Source organism: Acanthaster planci, linkage group LG03 (assembly GCF_054643075.1).
Source record: "Acanthaster planci isolate LZ-2023a linkage group LG03, COTS_SCS, whole genome shotgun sequence".
NCBI lineage: Eukaryota > Metazoa > Echinodermata > Asteroidea > Valvatida > Acanthasteridae > Acanthaster > Acanthaster planci.
Window position 1 is genome coordinate 9,531,397 of NC_141779.1, and position 15,724 is coordinate 9,547,120.

General features: G+C 40.8%; 1 protein-coding gene across 5 annotated transcripts in view; it reads right to left on the reverse strand.

Moving 5' to 3' along the window:
- The window catches only part of LOC110983605 (MAGUK p55 subfamily member 7-like), a 53,551-nt gene extending 39,223 nt beyond the window's left edge, over positions 1 to 14,328 (reverse strand). For 2 of the 5 annotated variants that reach the window (XM_022243005.2, XM_022242974.2), the window contains exons 1-2: positions 8,567 to 8,732; positions 4,156 to 4,220 (exon numbers count right to left, since the gene is read on the reverse strand). The gene's annotated coding sequence lies outside the window, so the exon portion shown is untranslated. Of the gene's footprint in view, positions 1 to 4,155; positions 4,221 to 4,803; positions 4,825 to 8,566; positions 8,733 to 14,231 lie in introns of those variants that run through there. The other 3 variants (XM_022242984.2, XM_022243032.2, XM_087134950.1) reach the window with 3 other exon arrangements.
- Between the last annotated feature and the right edge of the window lie 1,396 nt (positions 14,329 to 15,724).

The following is a 15,724-nucleotide window of genomic DNA, read 5'->3' on the forward strand; positions in this document are numbered from 1 at the left end:
TCCAGATTTGAGTTACGTCAGATGTGAAGATCTCGCGTACTGGTACACGTTTAAGGCAGTGTTTTGACTTCAAATGTGAAAAAGTTTCTAAGCTTGTTAAATTAAAGGGGATTAATAAGAGTCACACAATTTTTAGGAAAGTACCTGAACTTCAAAGTGGTCTTGAAAGGTCTTAGTGAAAAATTTATGGTTTAAAAGTAAATGTTAATATTAAGTTGAACGTTTACTTAAAATCGATTGACTCATTCTGTCTCTGAAAACTTTAAAAAGTTAATATGAAGAACTGAGGTCTTAAAAGGTCCGAACTACATGTATGACACTGCCAAGAATGGGCTGCTCTATTTGTGCATCATTTGTATGGCTCTAATGTCTGTTGCCTAATGAAACAGCAATGCCAAGTTGTTGTCAAAATCTAAATGATACCTTGAGAGAAACAAGTTTTGTCAAAATAACTGATAAGATGATTTTTGCTTCCTACAGCTGTCATATTTCTTGGGAAGACTGTCGTGAGTTTGCATTCTGGAGCGTGTAATTCAATTGAGCAATTCGGTGTGCAGTAAAAGAAGTCGTCCTCCAACTGGCAGGCATGTGACAGTAATCCATCGCTGGACGTTCATTAAACGTAATCAGGAAGACTCTGGGGACTTGTCTAATTAAGACATCCCTCGGACGGGGAGGGGGAGGAGTTGGCTGTCCTGTTATCTGGCAATAATAATATGCCGTGACAAGGATTGCTGGGAGTTATGTCATGAGCATTAGCCGTGTTAACAGACATTACCAGTGCTCTCTGCTGTTGGATCGTTGGAACATACCCCCTGTTTTAGCAACTCAGGTTAATTGATTGCTATACAAGTGGTTAAAACTTGGAAACTTCATTGTCAAAGAACATGTTTATAATTTTCATTAACCCTAACAGTCCTCAGTCCTCCAACAGGAGAAGGATTGAGGACCGTTAGGGTTAACCCTAACGGTCCCAAATCCTCCAATTTCATTATGATTTTGCATACACCCTAGGGGGGGTTAGGGTTAAGCTATTCGTACAAATTGGACTGAATCTGAATTTTGAAATCCTCTTGTTCAGTAGAAGCATCGTACCCTTCCAAGCACACTGTAAACTCTGCCTAGTCACAGTTGATGCACATGCAGCATTACTGCATAATTTACAAAATCAATCGAGTTATCAGTGGAAAGTGAAATGTGTGCACATTGAACCAGGACATTTCAAGATTACACCTTGCAACATACATGTACATGCAGATTTTACAAAAAAACTAACTAACATTTAAAATAAAATCATGTCGTGAACAAGTACTGTTAACCACTTGCTGCCGGGTCGATTTTTTTTTAGCAAAATAAGATGCCGGGTCCTTTTCAAGATTTTCAAAATTCTTCAAAAATTCATCATTTCATTTAATGGCCCTTTATACCAAAATGAAGGACTCTTTGGGCACTACTCTAAAGCAGGAAATTTCAGTGACTCCTGAATATTTCAGCCAGGCCTGCAGCCTTGGAAAAAGACCCCAGATTGTGCAGTGTAACGTAATATTCTTTTGTTCCCGAAACTGGCACAGTGCACTGCTGACCTCTTTTCAATAGGGGCCACATTAGCGTGCAGCAGTGCTGTGTGGCTCATTGCTGCGATGGTGGAGAGCTTTTGTCCCCGGTGATAATCCGCTTGCTCTAAATGCCTCAACCGTGGTATACTGATTCAAAACAAGGCTTGATTATCTCCACTATAGAGAGCGAAAAAATGTTGATAATGCCCAGTAGCTCAGTCTTTTGTGCTGAGCACAGTCTTTTGTTATAAGGCCCAACTCTTTTGTCCCAGTTCTGGGCTCCCCGGCTCTGCATATAAAGCCTATGTACTCGAAAACGGGTTGCCCGGCAGGAAGTGGTTAAATTGCAATTCAATGTTTAATAAACTACTACCAGTCAGAAAACGTTTACAAGAACTTTCTTCACAACTCATAACTAAAAAAAAAAAATCAAAAGAAAATCACTGACCATACATTGTGTCAGTACTTGTACACGTACATGTAGGTGTTCATATTTTTTTGCTTTTTTGGGGGGCCTTTGTCAAGCAGAGCACAGCAGCAAAGTTCCTTTGAAGAAATTTGCAAATTAACAAGAACGGCGCAACATACAATACTGCCATGGTTACTAATTCAAACACATTTTTGGACACACGGGATTTGTGTACACGTACCGTACATGTAGTGTGGGCATTCCTTTGCTTTTGTGTAGTTTAGGAGAAAAAAAAGCAGGCGGACTCACTTTATGCTGTGCATGTACATGTACCGTAATTAGCACTTGAGACAGATACATGTATAAGTAACCTGACCCACGTACCGGTACATATACATGTACTCCGCTAAAACTGTACAATGCTTCAGGGAAAGGGAAACCATGTGTGGATCTGGGGAAGGCCATGTAGAGGGCCTGCTTGCTTCACATGGATCTAGATCACAGTCACTGATCTGTTGTTGATTCACTGACACCAAAACCTGCCTAAGTGATTGAGATCACTGATCTGGATTTAGATCTCAAACAGGCCAACAGTCTTCACTACCTGCACAGCATGGACATCTTCCGTTCCCCACATCTACAGGGAACACGTCACGCTTTTAGTATAGGCTTTGGTTGATGAGGAACTAGTGAAGTCAATAGGCATGGTCTACTGTTTGCACTAAATAAGCACTCACAAGACAACGGTCCTCACATGAATGTTGTGCCGTGATGCACAAGCCTCAAGGGAAGGAGTATGCTGCTACCGGTATGCAGGAGAGGTCACTGACCCCCCAGGTGGAAATCCATGTTACCCACTCAGCTCAACGAGCCCTGACAAGCTCCATCCTTCCTATAGCCCCATCCCCAAAACAGGAAAGTGGTGAGCTTGCCTGGCCTAGACGCGGGGATTACTGAACGTTTCATAAACAAACTGACGGTAGGACAGCACGTCCATGCACATGTACATATTGTACAAGGAATACCGAATCTGCACTAACGGTGCAGGGTCTCAAAAGAGACCTGGGCTGCACCGACACAATATGAAGGGGATGTTGATCGACTGTAACAGATAATCCTCAAGGCAATACGTGTATGTCCCTGGAGGCAATATCGGGGGGAGGGGGGAGGGAGAAAGAGGGGAAGGGGAGAGAAGGGCTCTTGGCATGGGCTTAACAACTATATGTACATCAATGATATATGCCTGTGTTTGCTCCCCAAAGACTAATGCACCTGTCCATTGTTCCCCCACTGTGGCCCCACCCCTCCCCTCCCTGCTTTATCCTAACCAAGAGACGGAGGATCAACAAAGACTTTCAGGGTGACCGAAGCACCGAGACACCACTGCCCATTGTATTTGCTCGCAAGGACCTAGCATCCCTGGCTCGCAGGACCTTGACGAAGAGACTAAAGAAACAGCACAGAGCGTGAAGCAATATGGACGGCAACAATGACCATGTCTCGTGATGCACTACAAAGGCAGATTTCCGAGGTACTGAAGGTTACTATCACCAGAATATTTAAACATACAAAAATCAACATCAGCATCATGAAGTTAAAGTGTGAGATCCCTACAGTACTTTTATTTTTTTCTTAAAGCTGATGTTCATGTTGGATTCTCCATGAAAGTACACAACTACAATGTATCACACTACATAAAGTCATATTTTCAAAGGCAGGTTCTTTTGTTTCACACGTAGGGTAACAGTAATGCACATGTATCTTAACTTTATTCTAATTTCTACTAATGAGTGGTACATGAGGTACCTGTACTTCTCATGTACCATCGGGTGCCCGGCAGGAGGGCATAAGCGCACTAAGGCCCTTTTGCCGGGAAGCATGATCACAGCAGAAAAAATGTTCCCGGATATAATTTACTACAAAATCAACCTGGGCTGTACAAAAAGAAACCTTTGAGCAACTTATTAAAGGACCTGGGCATTTTTTTTTTTACATTTTGCCAAGAAATCTTCATATTTAATTAAAATACAATAGTTGCATACTTTCGTCCTTTTGCCGCGAGAAGTGTTTTTGCAGTGATCATGCTTTCCGGCAAAAGGGCCTAAGCGCTTACGCCCTTCTGCCGGGCACACGACGAATTACATGTTTCAAACAGCCCTAGAGTGTACTGTACCCCTACTTGTCACCTACCAGCTTGGGTGCCTGTTTCATCCCAGTACATCTTCTGTGCTTTCTTTCTCCACAGCAGCCTTCAACTGCAGACAAAAAAAAGGAGAAAAGTTCAACAAATTTAGGAACTTCTGCTTTTCAAGAGAACAGTCCAGCAATAGGCTGTGTACATGTACATGAAGATCAAAAGGAAGCCAAGCGTAGAACTCTGCAGTGTTATAACAAGTAGTGAAAGCAATACCAATGTTCAACTCAACAAGGATATCAGAAATATGTAAGACTCAATAATGGGTCCAACGGAACACCGTGGGGGTGCTCTACCAACTGAGCTTGGAAGGGCGGATCCAGAACCAAATTTTTTCAGGTAACATTATGACTTTTCTGCGGGATGACACTACATTTTGGGGCTTTTTCATGTCTTTAGACATGTTAGAAGGAAAAGCAATGAAATACCAGTCGATGGAAACATTTTCCTTTTTTCTCATTATTTGAAAACCAAAAATGGGTCCTTTTGCGAAGGCACAGCTCTTGTTGCCTCCATACATCTCCCCATCTACCCTTGGGGCTATCAAGTACATGTACCAAGGCATGCTGGTAATACACACTTAATATGTCCTTGGCTCTTTTTTCCCAAGTCACGTTGACAAGCAAAGCAAACTTAGTACAAACCACGGTTCACGATAAGCTGGCCAACATTTTGTACTGGTACATCCACGTGGACGCAGCAGAACTACCAGTATACATGTAGATAACAGCCTCAAAGAAATTCAACGTGAACTTGGGCCGTTTTCCAAAACCAATCCCTGACTGTAGGCCTGAAGGGTTTAAATTACGTTGGATTACTGAAATTTTTGGCTTTCTTGCATCTTGTTTGATGTTTTGTGGCACTATTAGACTGATTACTGTGCTTACAGCTTCAAAGTCAGCTAGTACAAAAACCAGTTGAAGCCTAAGACGGAGCCGAAGTTGAGTATTGGAAAACGGCCTTAGTCACAACAGTGGTAACTGCTTTAAATGGCTGTTGAAGCTGTGACCTCTCCAACTTCACCTGTTATCTCCATTGTTTGCTACACTGTAAACATGTCATGCTATCACTCGTTATCAGGATATTAATGCCATTAACTTCATGTACAGCAGTGCAAAGTCAATGTCACATGTTCCTTCAATAGATGTACCAGTGTGCGTAAACAAGCTCAAACAAGCCCGGCAAAACAACACAAAGACATCAATTTTACTGTCTCGTTTGCTGACTAAATTTTCAAAGATAAGGTCCTTGGTATGTCACCTCCCCAAATTTCAGGCCAAATGTACCCGGTAAATGTACATTTTGTAGGTTTTCCTCAACTTTTTGTGCACTGCACTTGTGTACCAGAGAGCAAAGTCAAGCAATGCAAAAGTTGACACTTGAAGGGTCAATACGAATTGACAATCCAGTATTCTGGTGGCATCACTGTTTGGAAAATGTACAGAAACACAGAGTTGATAAGGGTTCTGCATAGGCAGCATTGCAGCTCAGCAGCTTTCAACAGACATACATGTACACGTACTTTGATGACAATTTGTAGTAATCAAGAAAACACCTGTTTTAGATTAAAAGGTATCAGCATGTTGAACTGAAGGAGATTTCAACTGGTTGTTTAATGTTAAAATTCTCTTTCTATACAGTATTTTTTCCAAGGAGATAACCTTAGCAGCACACAAGCTGGTGCTAGCAGACGTTTAACACAAACAAAATACACCCACTGCCCTGAATGGAAATTTTTTGAGTCAAGGATACAATTTTTTTATAATACAATATGTGACCCAACCCAACGAACCAAGCTCAAAATTGCCAGAGCCACCAGTGAGCTAAAAGGCCTTCAACAGTTAGAAGAATCTTACTAAACGTAAAGAGTAGGAAATTTCCACATTTTCACTGAACACCAACCTGAAAGATTCATGACTTTGTCTAGCTATTTGAGGGAAGTTATTTTTAGATTAGTTTCTGCTTTAGAGGTGTACACACCATAGTTCTGGTATAAAGGTCGTGGAAAAACTGAATTTATATGAAATCCATCCTTTGTGTAATTTTTAGGGAATTTTCAGTTCACTGATTCTATGTTTCTCTGAAACTAGGAAATCGTGACCAAATTTGTATTAAATTTACCGCCATTATTTTTTCTAGGAAACTGGGAATTCTATTAATTTTATGACAAAATGTGTTTCTAATAGTCTAGCTAGATTGAAACAAGGAAATATGTCCCCAGAATTTATTGGAAAGTTACCTGGGTCTAATTTTAAAAACCTTTTGGATTTTTTGATTACCGCAGAAGGCCAAACAGTGCAAGATTGATTATTGGGAGTACCTGTAAATGTAGACTACAACTATGCATCTGAGTGTGGGTTGATGATCAGGAAATTGGAAAAAATTCGGAGATTAAAAAGCACAGTTTGTACATATAAATCTTCATTCCTCTTTCCCATTACCAGGTTCAAGAGTGATAGACCAAGGTTTACGTAATGCTCTGAAACAGGTCTTGGAACTACTCATGTTTTTTTGGGAGGGGGGTATGGGTCTATGCTAAGGCCAATTCAAAATCCGCGAGTGAGCAAAGTGAGGTATATGTATTACCAAAAAAACTAAACCAAAACAAAACAAAACAAAAAAACACAAACCTTTTTGCCGTATTTCATTCTAACCCAATAGAAAAATGTGTACGAATGCTTAGCAATACAAACGGCATTATGGCACCTATGAATTTTACAAAGATGAAGGCACTGCTACTGTTGGTTTATGGAAGGAACACTCCACCCCTGTTCAGCTGTGACTACGCATTACGTACATGCACATGTACACTGATTTGTCAGCTTGGAAAACCCAGTTACACTATGGCTCACGCATGTGATGGAATGGGATAGAATGACCAATCTCACCATATATGAGTTTAACTTATTAAGTTACATTCCAGAAGAATTACAATTTATCGAAGAAACTGCACACCGTATTTGTGCTTCGTGGGCAGGGAAAATTTTTTTTCCTATTTCCTTAAAAGTTGTTAAGTCATGAATGTTCCTGGGATAAGTCAAAAGCTTGACTCGTGCCCATTACAAATACCTCCTTTACTTTTATGCTTCTAGAAAGCAAATTCTAGAAACGTAGAGCAAAACAAAGATACCACCTAAGAAGATACCGCAAAGATACCGTGGGAAAAGGAATACAAACTACATGTAACTTATAATAAAAAAAGGCACACAGCAACAAGAGAGACTTCGGGGGTGCCTTCCAAATTTAGTATTGAAATCACACAAAGCAAATGAGTATTTACAAAGATATCCAAAAGGCAAATTAACAAATGTAGATAAATTACAATACCGGGTAACACTCACAAGTAATAAGACCAGTGCAGGTGTGGGGCTGGAGGAGAGGGCACGGCTAAAAGCAAAGAAACCCAAACGTAAAAGTGGCTACAAAAATATAGAAACCGAAAGAATGACCAATGCCCCAATGCGCAAAGCAGTCTCATATACCTGCAGAGTGCACCCAACCAAAAAGGTAGTAAAAGAATTTGAAAGGTGTACGCAGTATGCCCGCAGGTGAAGCTCGGGTATTAACTGTTACATTATGCTCTTATCACTGGTTGAATCAGACATTGTTACATTACAGCCATGACAGCTGGCCAATTTGGCCAAACTGGTAGACTCCCTGCAACATGTAGGCCTAGTATAAGTACTCTAGCCTTTTGTGGACCTAACGTACCAGGTAGTCCGAGTAGCTGGGAGTCACCCATCCACATGGTCCATGTCTGATGTTAAAAATGCAATTTGTAGGGTCCTAGGCCGACTAGGCCTAGTTACTCGGACTAACAGAACTGGGAAAGATTTTAGTTTAATACCCCCACCAGAATTGGTCAGGAACAGAATGTGTTCAGAGTTATATAAATGGCTGGCTCAATCTCCCATTCGCAGATTTATTTTAGTAAAACTGGTGACAAATTGGGCAGAATGTAGGCCTACCCATGAACCCTTTGAGTCACCATACAGTGCTAAGATGAGCTCTAATTCTAAGTCTAACACAGAAAAACAATCAGACAATTTCCTGACGAAAGTCTTTAAACTGAATTGAAGGTTGCATACATGTAGTTGTACCATTGCATTTTTATAATTCTGAACACAACTGGAAAGGATTACTATCTAGCTGATGTCGGAGATTTTGCTGTTCTACACTGATTTGGAAAGGACATTACAGTAAAATCTTTCAAATAAATGTACGTTTGTAATTTGCCTAATGACTAACGTTCCTGACGTTAAACTTAGCATGCTTAGGCCCCCACGTTTCATGCAGGCCTACATGTAGGCCGCCTGTACATAGTATTCATGTACATGTAGCTCACGGTGGAGCGTGGAAGAATTGATCTTGTTCACTTCAACTTAAGCCAGATTGCTACATACGAACCTGCATAACGATCTTTCTTCCTACATGTACGTGGCAAACTGCTCTTTTTATAACACAACATGCACAAACAATCATTGCCAGAAACAAGTAACATGTAGTAGGCGGATTCCGAATCTTGACAGCACTACGGTACGGTGTTGCTACCGTCACCGTCGATTGCGTTGATCAAGCCGGCGTCAGCTCTCTGCCGCCGCGCGGTACGCGGTGCGCCTGCTCGTAAGTCTATTTGTCGCCCTCAAGAGCTACATGTATCTTGTAGCTCCATTTTAAACTTTGTCCCAAGCCCCTCTGTTGTTATTAAATTTTAACTCTTGCCATTTAATGGTCCTTCTCTCCAGTCCTTTATGAATAACTGTGAATAAATGAGTGACAATCTGTAACCAAACAAAAGCGTTTGTCCTGAAGCATTAGGCCAGCCGAGTACTGCAAGGCAGGCGCTGTTCTTGCTCATTTTTAAAGCCACATAGGCTTATATTTATAGTTATACAATTTCCATTATCACTAGAAAGGGAATCGCTGACCAAAATAGAGAAACAATTTAAATGGCAGAGTTTTGGGTTTACCGTCTGGAAATATATTTTTCTCGCTAAATTTTTCAAAAGCAGAAAATTGCATTCAAAGTTCAAATGATAACCCGTGAAGACGAGGTCGACAGTAATAAAACAAGTATTTTCTATCTTTCCATCCCGGTCGGGAAAAATTGCCTAACTTTTCATTGGACCAGTTTAATGGCACCAAGTTATCAAAGTCTCAGGCCACAGAAAAAAATTGCCATCACCAATTTACAGCAGTGACATTTTATCCTTTTCCCTTTGGCATGGGGCATCACACTGTGTCCAAGCCCACGTCGGGATATTGCCAGATAAGGGTACACGGCTTGCCGTCACTGGCGCGTCATCAGACCTAGACACGGGCAATGGAAAACTCTCCAAAGAGCAAGTTCACGGGCGCAATAAACTTTGCCTAACTATATGAGTAAGCTAGCGGTCTCGAAACAATTGCCTAACTTTCCTACTGTCATGCAAACTCGTCCCTTTAATTGAGTAGTGTTCATCCGTGGCATTCAAACAAAGTTAAAACAAAATTACGCGTGGGGACGAGTTCGACAGTCCTGTTTGCGTCTTGGACGTAATAACGGTACGGTTCGCAAAAAAATTGCCTAACTTTCAACTGAGCGAGGTACTCAGTAAGCCTATCTTTCTACTGAACCAGCTTGACGCTGTGAACAAAATCTCCACAGGCGCAACCATCCAGCGCCAATTTGCAACTGTGGATCCAGGAATCGGCTTTTTATTTCTTGTATTTCTTATCGTTACATAATGTCCAAGCCCACGTCGCAATGTCGGGGCCCATGTCGCGATGCCAGCAGAAATGCTGGATGATGGCACGCAGCATGCAACACACGGGCGACGTGCAGCTCAAATCCTGCCGTTACGGGCAACCCGAACAAGCTCAAGCCCTTACTCAGCAGACAGACATTCATATTGTGTGCCAGCTAAGGTCTGAACTGAATGCGGCACAGTGTACAAGGAAGGGGGGAAAATCACCTCAAAGTAGTCTTGAACATATCACAGATAGCCCCCCCCCCATTATTTTAAAACTTTTATCAAGAATTCTCGAAACTGAGCAAACCCGCCGCGTTGTGTGGCATATGGATTAAAAATGGCGGCGCTCACGGCGCACCGCAATACTGGCCCAAAACTTAATGTCTTTTTTTCAACCAACCAAAGCTACTCACGTTTGTGAATTAACTCCATGGATAATAGGAATCGATATTCACCAGCGAGTCAGGACACTTTTCTCAAGTTAGGCCAAGCTGATATATTCTTTATCACTGCTTCAAAACTTTACATGGCTAATTTTTGTTAAGTTGTATGTTGTAAGTGTGCTATGCATAAAAGGCCCATCTCTCCACCAAGCCGACCAATTGTCAGGCAACGATTTGCCGAATTTCCAGTGAACCAAGTAACAGGCATGAAAAATATGTCTAACTTCCAAACTTGCAATTCCTCAGAACAATCAGTCACCAAAAATTCTGCTTAATTATACGTTTAATGAACGAGTTACCAGTCGTGAAAAATTGCCTAACTTTCCGTTGCGTAAGCCGACGGTCAGAAACAATCTGCCTAACTTGCCATCGAAGATGTTACGGTCAAAGAAAAATTGCCCAACTATCCACTGAGTCAGCTTGATACTTTGAAAAGTTTAACAACGACTCCACGAACCTTGTCAGCCAGGTCCAATTCCAGCAGTAGATGGAAAAAGGGAAATCAACACAATTAAAACGCCAAGAGACTTGCACTAGCCAATAACTTCATTTCACTATTCCCACTATCACTTTGGCACTGCTTATATTGTGTGCCCAAATTGTATGCAAGATACCTCACTTTGTAGTGCAGAAAAAAATTATGATCTTATCATAAACAAATTCGATGAGTTTCCACAAAGGAATGGGAAGTGTTTTCCCCCAGACACTCCTGCATATTTTTTGTTCTCAATACTGTAAATCTGCAAACCAGATAGGGCAGATGAGGGGGAGGCACTTTATGGTTAGCTGTTAAATTAAAATACTGTTCATTTAATCATAAAATATCGCCAACATTGGAATTTCCCATAGAATTCCCACAAAATTTGCCAAATGCGTGTTCCGTTAGCAAGCTGTCTGTCCTGAAATACGCCTCACTTGCCACTGAGCCAGCTGAAGGTCATGAACCAATTTGCTGAGTTCTCCTTTCTGGAGCTAATAGTCATAAAACTTGGCATGAAGGAATTAACAGTCAGCAAAATTATGCACTCAGCTACTTGATTAACAGTTAAAATAATTCCTGAACTTTCAACTGAATCAGCTTCACAATATGAAGAATTTGTCAAAGTCTGTAAGGATCAAGCCAGCCAGCTCCAATTTGCAGTAATTCGACATCTGACACAAAAAGATGGAAAATAATATGATTAAAAAACTCCAGAGATTTTCAACTGATCAAGTTAATTTACCAAAGTATGCTGGTGGCACCATGTATCTAGTGCAAGTCAAACTCTAGGGCATTACATTGTACTGGTGCCGATGGTCTAAAACTGGTCTAACATTTAATACGGGCGATTCACAACAGTGCGCCTCCAAGAGTCTGCAACGCGTTGGCCAATCACAACATGCAAATTCAGTTGACCCTTTCAAACATGCATCGGGTCGACAAATTTCCCGCATTGTGATTGGCCAATGCGTTGCAAACTCGTGGAGGGCCACTATTGTGAATCGCCCGTATTAGCATAATAAGTTTTAAGCTTTTGTGAAGAATTCTTGAGACAGAGAGGAAGACAAAGATAGTTGTGTGGCAAATGGGTTAAAGCAAAATGGCTCGCCCACAGCAACACTGGCCTTGTGGAAAGAGCAACTGTCTTTTTTCTCTCCATGGTTGTGAATCAATTCCACATATAACAGGATTCAATATCATATCTTTGCGGCAGGGCACTTTTCTCATTTGCATGCTGATAATTGTTATCACTTGTTGAAAATGGCAAATTCTTCATTTTAAAAGCTGTTAGTGACTTTTCATAAATATGTTGGCCATTTCTCCGCTGAGCTAGTCAAATTTTCCCTTGAGCTAGCCGGTGGTCAGGCAAACACTTGCCAAACTTCCAGTGAACCAATTAAGTCACGGAAACAAGGTGCCAAACTTAACACTAAACAGGATAAAAATTTGTAATTTCACAGAGCCATGAATGATGATGAATCACCAAAAATTCTGCCTAATTTTTATTCCAATGAGCGAGTAACCAGTCATGAAAAAAAATTGCTTAACTTTCCTTTCAGGAACCAATGTGCATGAAACAATTTGCCTGCGGAGGCGTTGAGGAATGGCCAGGGCAAAATTGCCTAACTACCCATAATTGATTAACAGTCGTAAAATGTTTGTGCAACTTCCCATTGAGCCAGCTTGATAGTATGAAGAATCTGCCAGCTCCAACTGCAGCAATGGTGTCATGCCACAAAAAGAGGGAAACCGCATGATTAAAAGATACCTGAAGCCAATGAACTAGTTTCAAAATTCACAAAAGAATGTGAGTGGCACCATGAATTATGTGTACAAACTCTCTGTAATTTAAAGTATATATCAAGTTGGACTGGTGGAACTGCCAAATTAGAAGTCACTGCAAAAGGATGATGACTTAGATAAGTATATTCATCTTATAGCCAACTTTAATTCTTGATCCTGGAGTGTTACCGGCCCCAACTCTTTTCCACGACTTGGTTTTGAGTACTGTAGACCTACACAACAAACACGGTTGGCTAACCACGGCTTTTAATTCAGTCAGCATTGGGGTGTGTGGATAACTTTGTGCAAAAATAGTGAACAGAATTTCCCACAGGATTTTGTACAAAAAGATTACACAAGTTGCCTTTGCTCTCCATGTACATCTACCAACTCCCTTCCCACAAGAAAACCAAATAATGGGGACACCCCTGAAACCATGAAAAAGAATGAAATTCACTGTCATGGAATATCGGTACCGTAACATGGGGTAACTTTTGTCAGAGGGGTAACTTTGGTCAGTAATCACTAGAGGGTGTGAAATGTTGTCATTCTCTCAAATGCACAATGGATATGGATGTATTAAGTATCATTTTATTCAGAAATATCATAGTTATTCATTATTTAACATTTTTGTGGTAACCATGGTAACCATTTTTATTTTGATTTGTGAGCTCCGTTTTGAAGAAGACCAAAACCAAAAGGTGGCCAATGTTGCCCAAAACGCAGAGTAACTTTAGTCACCCCTTTTTTTAAACCTAAGACACCAATAAATTTTGAAATTCCTTTTTTTTTCAGCATCAAAGTTTAGATGAGTATCACAGTGCTCTAAAAAGATGGGAAATTGAAATTGGTTGTCTTTAACTGAGAAGAAATGATAACATAAATGTAAAATATGGCCCAAAGTTACCCCATCTTATGAAAGTACTTAAATTCCACAGAAATGGCTAAAAATTTGGAGGAACTTATTTTCAATGGGGATTCTAGCAGTCATGATAAATTGTGCCTAACTTTCCGCTGAGTCAGCTGACGGGCGTAAAAACTTTGCCTAACTCTCCTTTGACAAGCTAACGGTGGCTATGAAATAATTTGCCTAGCTTTGCATTGAGAATTAATGGTCACCAGAAAATTGCCTAACTACCCCCTGCGCCGTTACCAGATCAAAATATTTGCTAAGCATTCCAGTACCTTGACACTAGGAACAATTTTTCAATGTCCCCACAGACTTATTAAACGAGCTAAAATATGAAGTAATGGATTCAGGCTTTTTTTTTTCTAATCTATTGTCGAAGCACAGCAAGATGAAGATCCCGTTTAAAACCAAAATGGCGGCGTCCATTGCAACACTACGTGTTTATAGAAAGCGGGAGTTTAGGAGCCGTTGTGCTATAAATAAATGCATGTTTGTGAATTAATTCAACGGATGAAATGAGGCAACATTTCAGCTTCGTGCCAGCTCACTTTTTGTTTTAGAGCCATGCTGTCAGTTATTATCATTAGGCCTCTATTTGAAAATGACTTAAGCCAACCAACGGTACGGTAGTATGGCCATTTTTGTTACACAACATGTACACTTCTCCACGTGCTTCCACTGAACAAACCAGCTAACAGTCATTAAGATGATGAGGATAACTTACCACTGAACGCTCACGACGATAAATTTACAGTCCCACAGAGACGTATAAAAGCCTTAAAAAATTCTAAATGACTTGCATTTCCAAGTGGCCAGTTAACGGTCAAGAAAAATTTGCCTAACCCCTCCACTGAGCTAGATAACGGTCATGAAAAAATTGCCTAACTGTCTTTCCGGAAACTTACGGTCATGAAACAATCTGCCTAACTTTGCATTGAGATTAACGGTAATGAGAAAATTGCCTAACTTTCCACTAAATCAGTTAGGCCTACGCATAAAACTATTTGCCCACCTTCAGTTACAACAATTTGACTTCCCAAGTTAACTTCTGCTTCAGTGGCAGGTTACGCATGTTTCTAACTTTGGTTGAGAGTCCAAAATCTTCTGACCGTTACTGCTGTTGATGCAAAATTAGGCAAATGTTTCTGACCGTTAACATGATTAAGGCCTCAATGCAAAGTTAGGCAAATATTTTTGGACCGTTAGCAGCCTCAATGCAAAGTTAGGCAAAATTATTTCCTGACCGTTAGCGCCTCCGTGGAAAGTTAGGCAAATATTTCCCGACCGTTAAATGGGTCTCGAGCTGGACGAAGAGAGGGCGCTATTTTCTTAGCAACGGAGGTGGTTCCTTTGATCGGAACCATTTAAAAAAGAGAGATCAATGGTCAAAACTGAACTTCGCTGTTACACGATTGACTAGGAAATGCATCACTACCAGCAAAATGGCTCCTACTTCTGACCAATATGACTCTTTTCAATGGACATGACAGATCAAGGGGTGCTTGCGCTTCTGCTTGAGGGAGATAAATCGGTGGTAAGTTAGGCAAATTTTTCTTCACCATGTTTAGGCCTAGGCCCCCACCTACTTGAAATAATACTTGGCTCGGTGTAAAATTGGCCAAATGTTTCATGACCATACTTAAAATGGGAAGAAAGGTTTGGAATGGCCAAATGGGAAGTTCAGCAATATGCCTATTTCACGATTTTTGAACAAATAGGCCAAGGCCTAAAACATGATTTTGTAGGTGTCTGGTCAAGAATTTTGATTGACTGAAAATGAGGTCTAAGATATGGGCAAAGGCTTGTTGCAAATACTGCATGGGGTGATTTTGCACAATGGTAGAAAGGCATTGCGGGAAGGAAAAAGGAGCAAACAGTGCCCCTTTTTCCTTCCCTAGGCCTTTGAGGGCATTCTCTCAGTTGGGGTGACATCACTGAGCTTGGTTCTTCTTTCTGATTGGTCAGTTGGTGGCAGTTCCATATTTCACACATGGAACTCAAAAGGGGCAAAAATCTGTGTTATAGTCTATGGGAAAATCTAACTTTTGACCAAACTCTTAACCGTGACATAAGATATAACTGAAATTTCACTGTTTATGAGTTGTAAACATCTGCCACACCTGTATTGAAAAAGGTTTCTGCTATTTTTATCACAAAAATGAGGAACACGTGCAAGTCCCTAAGAGTACTTGTACAAAGTGAATGGAGGGTGGCCCG